Source organism: Elephas maximus, chromosome 1 (assembly GCF_024166365.1).
Source record: "Elephas maximus indicus isolate mEleMax1 chromosome 1, mEleMax1 primary haplotype, whole genome shotgun sequence".
Classification (NCBI taxonomy): domain Eukaryota; kingdom Metazoa; phylum Chordata; class Mammalia; order Proboscidea; family Elephantidae; genus Elephas; species Elephas maximus.
In genome coordinates, this window is record NC_064819.1 from 124,124,431 (window position 1) to 124,136,845 (window position 12,415).

Consider the following 12,415-nt stretch of genomic DNA (forward strand, 5'->3'; position numbering starts at 1 on the left):
ACAATCCTATTTTGTGCACTCTTTTAATTTTCTGGCCTCCCTTACAGCTAGATTAGCCAAAGGACTAAGCCAATAAGATCTAAGTAGAAGTCTTCTGATGAGGTTTCTAAGAAAGCATTTCTTTACCTTGTAAAAAAGACCGATGTGGCTGGTATAGCCTCTTGCCTGTTTCTTCCTTTGGCCTTCTTTGAATGTGGACCTGATTCATGAACTGCAGCATCCATCTTTTAACAAGGCATCAGGATAAAGGCAAAAGACAGAGCGTGAGAAATAGAAAGAGCCAATGTGTCTAATGAACAGTGACACACAGCCTGGGTACATCCTATGACTACTAAGGAGTACAGAATGGTATCATATTTAATACTTCGGATATTTCTAATAATTTTTCCTTCATGCTTTTTAAAGATAAACAATTTTGCTTTCAGAGTATAATTGCAAAAGTGTATGGTGTATAGGTACTAAACCCACACCAAAGCCAGTGCCATCAATTCCGACTCATAGCCACCCTATAGGTACCAGAGTCTTAAAAATGATTTCATGGAAAAAAAGTCAATTACATCTGTCTTTTGGAAGAATTTAGATGATTTTCCTGAAAAATTGGCTGAGCACAACCTTTTAGAAATGTCAAAATGTCTTGCCTATTGGCTACTTAAAGAGCCCTGGTGGCTCAATGTTTAATCACCTGGCTGCTCATTGAAAGGTTGGTGGTTTGAACTCACCCAGTGGCTTGGTGGGAGAGAGACCTGGCGATCTGCTCCCATAAAAATTTAAAAAAACAAACCAAACCCATCACTGACAAGTTGATTCCAACTCCTAGCAGCCCTATAGGGACAGAGTAGAACTGTCCCATAAGGTTTCCAAGGCTGTAATCACCAGATCTTTCTCCCACAGAGTGCCTGGTGGATTCAAACCTCCAACCTTTTGGTTAGCAGTCGAACTCTTAACCACTGCGACACCAGGGCTCCTTCTGTAAAGATTACAGCTTAGGAAAACCTATGGGTCAGTTCTACTCTGTCACATGGGGTTGCTAGGAGTTGAAATTGACTTGATGGCACCTAACTTAAAGAAAAAAAATTTTTTTTTTCTTTAACAACAACAATATTGTCTACTTATTGCTGCATCTGCAGTAGTCATTTAATTTAAATAATTACACATTTTTTTAAAGAATGATATTCAAAGCTATACAGCAATGTTTTTTAAGTAAGGATGATTTTGCAACTGACAATGTCTGAAGACATTTTTGTTTGTCACAGCTGGAGAGGCAGTACTGCTATCTAGTGTGGAGAAGCCAGGGATCTGCTAAACATACAATGCACAAGATGCCTGTTCTTATGGATTGAATGCTGTCCCCCCAAATATGTGTTGTAAATCCTAAACCCTATACCCGTGGTTATAATCTCATTCGGGAATAAGTTTTCTTTGCTATGTTAATGAGACAGTGTAGGGTGTGTTTTAAACCAATCTTTTGAGATATAAAAGAGATTAAACAAGCAAGCTAAAAAGCGGAGATGGGGGAAGAGAGGTGCCAAGTCACATGAAAACATCCAGGAGCAGAAGCTTAAAAGAGACAAGGGCCTTCCCCCAGAACCAATAGAGAGAGAAAGTCTTCCCCTAGAGCCAGCACCCTAAATTAGAACTTCTAGCCTCCTAAATTGTGAGAAAATAAATTTCTGTTTGTTAAAGCCACCCATGTGTAGTATTTCTGTTATAGCAGCACTAGATAACTAAAACACTCATCCACTCCCACCCCCCAACACACAAAGAATTATCCTGTCCAAAATGTCAATAGTGCCAAGGAATTTGCAAAGGATTTGCAATGTGTCCCTTTGGAATGTTAACAGTGTGCTTAAAAAATGTTTTAATTAATTAAACTGTTTCTTATTATTAAGTACACTTAATGGCCACATTCTACTTGTGGCTAAGCTAGTAGTAAATTTCACGTCTCTTGACAACTTCTTTAGTTAAAATGATGCCCATTTAAGTACAGCTTTGATTATATGGCTGTAGATGGGGCAAAATAATCTACAACTATGCACAGTAAAAATCTGGATATCACACACATTGAGACACTCTTGACGTTATTACAAGGGGCTTCTACTCTAACAACAACTGACTAACAACTACTGTCAATATTTTGGAACTTTATCCCTTCAAAATCTGAAAACTTTGTGCTTCAATGAGAAAGTTTAAACAATTTTTTAAAAACATCATACTTTGTGTGTATTAGATGATATTTTATATTAAATGGTTATTAATACCTTAATTTCCAGCCAAAAAAATTAGAGACATTGCTATGATCTAATGCAAATCCAGAATTAATACCTCAAGCATGGGGGATCACATTTGCAAGTTCAGGTCTTCCGGCCAACATGGCACCATAGACAGAAGCACTACGCTGTCCATCCGCAGCAAAGACCCCAAAAACTAAGTAAAACAGAGACAAACATCATTCCTGGAACTAGAAGTGTCAAATGAAGAGATAAAGAACTCAGCCAAACACCAAATGGAATAAGAAACTGACAGAAGACAGAGAGTAAGTAAAGATACGTGCAGAGGCCCCGTATCAGCTGACACAGCACAGATTCGCCATCTTGGACTCTTGTCGGAGATTGGACAACAGAGAGCACAGGAAAGCAGCCTCACAGAGTTCCCAGCAGGAGACAGAGCACCTGGTAACCAGGGGTACACGCTTTCCCACCCCCATCCTCTCCCTTTTGCCCTACATCTGAGTTTCCTGGCTGCCTGTGGTGGCTCGGCCAGTAGGAAGTGCAGCATCCGTGCTGCTTGGATTTGCCCCACCCACACTGGAGATTGGCGGATAGGGAGTACTGGAAAGCAGCTTCATGAAGTTCCCAGCGGGAGACAGAGCACCTAGTAACAAGCATGTACGCTTTCCTAACCCCCTTTTTTCTCCCCCCCTTCAGCCTCCTCTGCTTCCCACTAGCCATAATCTCTTGACCGGGAGGCAATTGCTTTGACTCTGGGCCACTTGGATTCACCCCACCCACACTGGACGGCTCCCTGAGCTGGTGTTCCTTCTTTCCATTTCTTTTGGTTTCTTCCATGCCTCTCACCACCTCCTCCTTTCCCTTGAACAGCTGGCTCTGCATGCCATTTTTGCTTCTTCTTGAAAGGCTGTGAAGCCTCACTTGACTGTGGGACCACTCCCCCGGCCTGTAACACCATGCTGGTGGGATCCCTGGGGCTTTCTTTTTTTTTTTGCTTGTTTTGTTTTGCATTTTTCTGTTTTGTTTGTTTGTTTTTTCTTTTCACGGCTTGGGAACCCCTTCTAGCCAGGCTATACTGCATGGTTTAGGAGCTACTCCCCCAATCTATGCAGCCACCTAGGTGGGATCCTTGGGGGCATTTCTTTTTTTCTTTTTCCCTTTAGGCCTTTCTTCATTTCTCAGTTCTTGTCTATCTATACTTACCTTCTTTTCCTGTCTCCTGAATACCTGGTACTATGTGACAACTATACCTCCTGTAGCCAGGCTGTCCTGGGAGCCACTTCCCCGGTCCTTGCAGCCCCACTGGTGGAACCCCTGGGTGCTTTTCTTTTCCAAATTTTTATCTACTTTTTCTTTCCCTTTCTCTTTTTTTCTTCCCTTTTTGCTTTTCTCCATTTCTCAGTTTCTCATTTCTCCACTCCAATGGCAAGCTCCCTTAGCACTCTTCTTTTTTTTTTTCTTTGTTTTTGGCTCCTGTTTCTCTCTCCTCTTTTCTATATCCATATTAACTCCACATATCACAACCTCCTAACTCTTTCCTGCCTACCTGCATCGTGTGCTGAACATCACACCCCCAACCAGCGTAGGCATGGCCTACTGGAATCTGCCCAGCACTGATTCCTAGCCCACCATGTCAGCCCTAGTATGTGCCACAAACAACCCATCCCAGCCCCTCCCCTTCAGCTGGACCTGCCCTGCTGCACCATAGCTGAGTGACCAGCCCTGCCCATTGGACAAGGAGGTGAAAAGTATCACGATTACAGACAAGCAAACAAAAAAGAATGCACAGCCTCCCTACTCAGATATAACAAAATAAAACAAAAAAGCAGGATGAAACAAACAAATCTACAATCAAAAAACAAAGAAAATAACTGCTGAATGTCCTGAAGACAGCAGACAATATCAAAACATATTAAAAAAACAGGGCAGGATGGTTCTAGTAAACATCCAAAATAAAATACAAGATGACTTTCCAGTAGAAGAAAAGGCACTAGAACTACCTGAAAGGGAATTCAAATCTTTAATATTCAGAGCTATCCAAGAATTGAAGAAAAAAGCAGATAAAGATGAGGAAAAAATGGACAAAATTATGGAAAAGGCAGACAAATTCATTGAAAATACGGACAAAAATGGAAGAATTCAGGAAAATAATCCAGGCATAAAATGCCAAAATAAATTCACAACTAGATATCATACAAAAACAACAATTAGAAATCCAAAAGATAAACAAGATTTCAGAAATGGACAGTGTCACAGTAGGGCTGAGGAGCAGGTTTGAAATGAGGGAAGACAGGATTAGCGAAAACAAAGACAAACATTTGGATACAACTCTGAGAAAAAAATAAAAAAAAAAAAATGAAGAAACCCTGAGAATGTTGTGGGATACAATCAAAAGCAAAAGTTTGTGAGTGATCGGAGTTCCAGAGCAGGGAGAAAAAATAGAAAACACAGAGAGGATCACTGAAGAATTGCTGACAGAAAACTTCCCTAGTATCAAGAATGATGAAAAGCTGATCATCCAAGAGATGTACATACATGGAAAAACATACCATGCTCATGGATAGGTAGACTCAACATTGTAAAAATGACAATTCTACTCAAAGAGATTTACAAATACAATGCAATACCATTCCAAATACCAAAAGCATTCTTTAAAGAGATGGAAAAATTTATCATTAACTTTGTATGGAAAGGGAAGAGGCCCCAGATAAGTAAAACACTATTGAAGGAGAAGAATAAAGTAGGAAAACTCACATTACCTGACTTCAGAACCTACTATACAGCCATGGAAGTCAAAACAGACTGGTACTGGTACAACAACAGATACGTTGACCAATGCAACAGAATTGAGAACCCAGATGTAAATCCATCCACCTATGGTCACCTGATCTTCAACAAAGGCCCAAAGTCCATCCAATGGGGAAAAGACAGTCTTTTTAACAAACGGTGCTGGCAAAAAAGGATGTCCATCTGCAATAAAAAAAAGAAAAAGAAACAGGACCCATACCTCACACCATATACAAAAACTAACTCAAAATGGATCAAAGATCTAAACATAAAGCCAAAAACAATGAAATTCATAGAAGAAAAAATAGGATCAAAGCTAGAGGCCCTAATACATGGCATTAACGGGATACGGACCACAACTAACAACATACAAGCTTCAGAGGATAAGCTGTGTAACTGGAATCTTCTGAAAATTAAACACTTATGCTCATCAAAAGACTTCACCAAAAGAGTAAAAAGGGAACCTATAGACTGAGAAAAAAATTTTGGCTATTACAAATCAGATAAAGGTCTAATCTCTAAAATCTACACGAAAATACAACACCTCTACAACAAATAGACAAATAATTCAATTAAAAAATGGGCAAAGGAAATGAACAGACACTTCACCAAAGAAGACATTCAAGTGGCCAACAGACATATGAGGAAATGCTCACAATCTCTAGGCATCGGAGAAATGCAAATCAAAACTACAATAAGGCACCATCGCACCCCGGCATTACTGGCAAGAATCAATAAAACAGGAAATAACAAATGTTGGAGAGGCTACAGGGAGACTGAAACTCTTATGCACTGCTGGTAGGAATGCAAAACGACATAACTATTTTGAAAAACGATATGGTGCCTCCTTAGAAAGCTGGATATAGAAATACCATATGATCCAGCAATCCCACTCCTAGGAATATATCCTAGAGAAATAAAAGTTGTCACACAAATAAACGTATGTACACCTATGTTCATTGCAGCATTGTTCACAATAGCAAAAAGATGGTAACAACCTAGATGCCCATCAACAGATGAATGGATAAACAAACTGTGGTACATACACACAATGGAGTATTAAACAATGATAAATAACAATGATGAATCTGTGAAGCATCTCGTAACATGAATGAATCTGGAGGGCATTATGCTGAATGAAATATGTCAATCACAAAAGCACAAATATTGTATGAGACCACTACTGTAAAAATTCACGAAAAGGTTTACATACAAAAAGAAACAATCTTTGATGGTTACAAGGAAGGGGGAGGGTGGGGTTGGGAAAGTATTTAATAGACAATAGATAAGTGGTAACTGGTGAAAGGGTAAGACAGTATACAATACTGGGAAAGCCAGCACAACTTGTACAAGGCAAGGTCATGGTAGCTCCATAGACACATCCAAACTCCCTCAGGGACTGAATTGCTGGGCTGAGGGCTTTGGGGACAATGGTCTCCGGGAACACCTAGCTCAACTGGCATAACAGTTTATAAAGAAAAGTGTTCTACATTCAACTTTGGTGAGTAGTGTCTGGGGTCTTAAAAGCCTGTGATGGGCCATCTAGGATACTCCACTGGTCTCACCCCTTCGGGACCAAGGAAGATTGAAGAAAACTTAAGATACAAGGGAATGATTAGTCAAAGGACTAATGGACCACATCTACCACAGCCTCCACCAGACTGAATCCAGTATAACTAGATGGTGCCTGGCTACAACCACTGACTGCTCTGACAGGGATCACAATACAGGGTCCTGGACATAGCTGGAGAAAAACGTAGAACAAAATTCTAACGCAAAAAGAAAGACCAGACTTGCTGGCCTGATGGAGACTGGATGAACCCTGAGGATATGGCCCCTGGACACCCTTTCAGCTAAATAATAAGGTCACTCCTGAGATTCAGCCTTCAGCCAAAGATAGAAAAGGCCCGTGGAACAAAACAAGACTAAAGAGGCACGCCAACCATGGGGCAGGGACTTGAAGGCAGGAGGGAACAGGAAAACTGGTAATAGGGAACCCAAGGTTGAGAAGGGAGAGTGTTGCCATGTCGTGGGGCTGTTATGCAATGTCATACAGTAATGTGTGTACTAGCTGTTTGATAATAAACTAGTTTGTTTTGTAAACCTTCATCTAAAGTACAATAATAAAAAAAAAAAAGAAAAAGTTTTGCAAGTTCATTTATACTATTTCCTAAGATACGTACATTTGGGCACACATATTTCATGATTTAATGTTTCAGATTTTCTATCCATTTCTATACTTTTGACTATTTCTGGAGTAGCAAAATACACTATTTTAACCTTTCTGAAAAAGTCTAGCTGCTTTCTAGCAAGGAGCTGGGCTAAGGTCGCCTTTCATTATTTTATGACCCTGGAGCCACTCTCTCAGAATTTTGTATAATGGTGATTGCAATAAGGATTAAATGAAATTATGCAGGCAAAAAAGAGTTTGACCCCCTACCTGGCACAAAATGAGTTTCTCTGTAAGGCTATGTTACTTTTCCCTCTCTCTCCTTTGGTTTTCTAGCTGTGACAAAAGCGTGAACAATTATTCATGGCTTACAATCATACCTTAAAACCTACATTGTTTTGAGTGAGTAGCATCCCTGTTTTGAAAGAGGAAATAGATCCCTGATGTCCTCTTTTTAATCTATCAATTTTTATGTTATTGATTTTGAGTATTCTGGTCATTAGATGCAGTTTACTTTTAATTGCCTGGACATGCTTTGGACTAAGCAATGGAGTAAGGCAAACAGACTTTAAACAAGAAATTGAAATCCAACAAACTGAACTGACATTTAAAACAAAGAGTGAATGAAATCCTACTTTAAACTCTAGAGGTCTTTTCTTTACCATTAATTTGAGCCATAACTGTTTTTCCTGCTTCATATTCGTAAGAAAAGATGAACTTTAATATTATCAAGTCCATTGAAATCCTTTCAGAAAAGATTTCTTTGTATTGTTGACTTCAGGGGTATTTTGTCCTTAAAGCAAAGATAAATAGGTTACTTAGGAAAATGTATGCCTTTTCGATTGTAACCCACCGCACTGAAAGCCGTGCAAAGCCATATGTGGTAGGGTAAATTGAGAGAAGCCCAGCCGGTGTTAACCTGCTCCATGAAGATCTAATGATATGTCTGCTTCTTTGCTAAGGACGCTTTTGTTACCAACAAAGAACACAATTGAGACATGTAGACACTCAAGGTCTGTCTGACAGCAGATGTGAATCTTTTTTAACAGGTACATGGCAACAAACCTTTAAATAGAATCCAGCAGCTCTGAAATTAAGAGCAAGAATACTTATCCTACTTTTTCTCTAGTCCCATTATTCAGTGATTCAAACATTAACTCCTGTCTTATTTTCAAGCTATATCTGATAAAGCACAAAATTTCCCTACCATCCATAGGGCTTTGAAAGGTTCTAACCTCATTTCACAGGCAAAGCACAAGCAGTTTACTCAGATTTCTTCTTAGAACTAGAAACGGTTTTTCCCCATTTAAGGTGAAGATAGTTTTAAAGACAGATGTGTGTTTCACAGGTGTGAACAGGCGTGATCTCTGAACAGGACTAGGTTGGAAATAAACTCAGAGATTTGTCTAGATTAGATTCAGGTCTGCTTGCCTGTTCAAAAGGACCCCATGCATTCCGTTTCAGAACCACCTTCTTTGTGCACCGGGATGTGGGTCAGAGCTGCCTTCCCTGCGACTTTCTTTTTGCCTTTTGAGTATGCAAGTGACATTTTCCTGTTCATCCGAAGAATGGAGTAAACCCGATTAGATTTGTTCTCCATCTGGGAGCAGGAAATTAACTTTGAAAATGATTTAAATCCCTTGCCTAGGGAGGGACTTCTACTGCCCTGAGTTCAATAGTTCAATTTGACAGAAGCCTCTGCCAGGCTTCTAATACAGAGTTGTGTTTAAAAAAAGGATGACAATGAGGGTGCTTTAAATTTCATTAGCCAAATTCTTGTATCAGGACAAATTTGGAGACTTGTCAAGCAGAAAAAGTGGGCCCAGTAAACATTTTAAGTAGACATATATTACTAGTCTTAAAGGAGGAGCAATATATCCTTTTATATATTGAAAGAAAACCTTCAGGTCTGGCTGTGTACTCCCTATAATTTTTTTTTTTTTTTAATGTTGTGAGCATAGGAAGAGGCAATGTAAGCCACAAAGGTTGAAAACTGGTTGTACATGTTCAGAGTTTATTTTTATAATCGAGTGAAATTTACAGCAAAGCTAACTTGATATATTTCTAATTAAACCCACTGCCGTCAAGTCATTTTCAAGTCATAGAGACCCTATAGGACAGAGTAGAACTGCTCCATAGAGTTATCAAGGAGCGCCAGGTAGATTCTAACTGCCGACATTTTGGTTAGCAGATGTAGCTCTTAACCACTGTGCCACCAGGATTTCCTATTTCTAATGATATACATAATAACTGTACTGAAAGGTAGTCAAAAAATGGCAATGTGTTCACATAAATAACTTTCTTTTGAATTTGTGTATATAGACGAATGCAGTTTAAATTTTTTTCTTCTCACTTTATTTGCACATATCCATCATCAACATTAGTGATGATAATACTCTGTGACTATTAACATCACAGGGATATAAATTTGTCATACCTTCACACATGCATGCACACACAAATTTGTATATGTAGGTCTTATTCTCTAGAACTGGGTTTTCTTTGTGTGGGAGCTTTTGTCCATGTTCTGGGAGTAAGATTTTCTAGTTTTTTTTTTTTTTTTTTTTCCCATGCATTCACATCCATACTGTTTTTCTCTCAAACTAAGGAGTGTCTGTTTAGTATCTGCCCAGTAAGTAATAGCTTAGGCCAAGTGAGGTTGTGGTAGCAAATGTCTCTAAAATCTCTGTGACTTAAAAAAAACAAAAACAAAGATTTATTCCTTTCTCACATTTTATGCACATCAGAGGCTGGCTGCAGCTCTGCACCATGTCCTTTTCACTCCAAGACCCAGGCTGATGGATCAAGTTCTATCTAGAATATTACCAAGTTTAGGATAGAGAAAAAAGAGCAGAGGTAGAACCGTAAGATGACTTCTAGGTCTTCTACTTGGAAGAACACACATCACTTCTCCACATATTTAATTGGCCAAATCATGTCACACGGCCTAACCCAGCATCAAAGGGGCAGGAAATATAATTCTCCCACAGGAGTGGCTTGATGTTAACAGACCCCAGACAGTTGAAATAATACTATAGCCCACAATAAAAATACATTTTATGGTCCACGGTATACATCCATATAGAAACCAGCGCAGGGAACATAGTAGGGGCTCAATAAATATTTACTGAATGAATAAATAAATGAACATTTGTTGACAAAACATTGCTAAGTGATGTACCATGGTATCTCTATCCTATTATATTCTTTTCTGTTTCTATTCTATTTCATTTTTTAAAGTGTTAATCATGACCTGCTAAATTGATTTCCTGAACTACAATTTAAAAACACTGATTTGCAAATGTAAGACTTGAAAGTGATATTATTTTCAATCCTTGATTCAGTTCTTTGTGCTACATGGACACAATAAACATTTATTGAACACTTCCCTGTGTTAGACCATGTGTGTTAGCATTGGTGTCATGAAATAATTACAAAGAGATGAATAAGACACCAAGAAGCCTGCAGCTAATACCTGCACAACTAAATATAAAAGAAATAAATTATAACTCCTAGAAGAGAGGTATAAAAACTGAGGGAGATGGGAAAAGGTTTCTCACAGGAAGTGATGCTTAACCTAGGTCATTATAATGAATAATATGACCTTTGAAACAGAACAAGGGTGGAAAATGTTCCAGGAAGACAGACGTGCATAAGAAAATTCTCAGCAGCCTGAACCATTATGGTGAGTTTGAAGAAGGCCAAATGATCCAACAGAGGAAGAGAGGACGGAAATGTTGGTGGGTAAGTTGGGGCCCACATATAACCAACTAGCTTTTCTTTAACTATTTCATATTTCAGGAATCCAATCAATTAGGCAGAAAGAAGGAAAAAGAGACATGGAAAAAGGGGCAAGCTATACCAACAAACCAAACTTTTCCAGAAATTTCCAACAGATTTCCACTTATGTCTCACTGGCTAGAACCATATCATATGGCCACGTCTAGCTGCAAAAGGGGCTGGGAAATAAAACTTTTAAGCTGGTCATATTATTGCTCTGAATAATATCAGAGTTCTTGATACTAAAGAAGGGGAGAATGATCTCTGTCACATCCTTCTACCTCACAATGTTGTGAGGGAATCAAATGAGAGTATGACTTAAAAGGATTTGAGAAATTTCAAATAATCATCAACAAATAAAATATTATAAAAAAGTAAGAAGTATACAAAATGAAGCTTAGACAGTTAGCTGTTTCTGACACAAAAATGCTTGGGAATTCTACCAGACCAAACTTAAAATACACTCGTGTGAATACACATTCATACACATAGGTGCTACATAATGTGTATATGTAGACATTTAGTCATCTATGTGTACATGCCTGTATGTTATTGACAGATAATTTATACTAGTTTATACTTGATTGCACATATTTAGATACACTCATATACACAGTTTATGTACACAATAAAATTATTGTGAAAAATCAAAGATAAAATCTTTTCTCTTAATTTTATGTTATTGAGGACTCAAACTTTGCCACAATATATTATACATTTATCTCAGAAACTCACACCAAAATTCTTATCATTTGCATAGCAATTTTATGTTTTCCAAAAAGATTTTCTAAATGCAAACTTGGAATATGTAGATTAATGAAGGGGGCAGATACATACGCTCACTACAAAATTCACAGGCCATCTGCACAGCTCAGAGTTCTGAAAACTTGAGTAGAGGCTAGGAGAGTTGGCCGTATTGGGCAGAGAAAACAAAACCGAGGGAAGACACAATAACTGTCAGGTATATAATGGGATGTTATGTAGCAGTTAAAGAGCAATTTTTCTATTAGTTGATAAGGACAGAACATGGTACAACGGGTTGAAACTGCAGCAAGGAACATTTTATTAAATAGTAGGGGGAAAAGGTAAGGAAAGCTACCGGGAAGCTGTTACTACACTCTCTGGAGATATTTGAGAAACATTAGTGATAGTTTAGGCTTTTGAGTCTATCTTTCAGAAGAGCTGTTTTATCTATGTCCCATTTGCTTAAAGATATTTTATTACAGTCTCTGTACTATAATTATTATTTACTGGAAAAATTGGCTGGAAACTTTACATTATCACACTATGATTAAAGCAAGATAATATGTGTCAAGATTCTGTAAACTATAAAATGCTATAACAAAACCATAAACAAATAAAATGTAATATTATAATGATTTTACTGTAACAAAAATAATGCTTATACAGTACTGTAAAAGAGCCCTGGCTGCAGAGTGATTAAGAACTA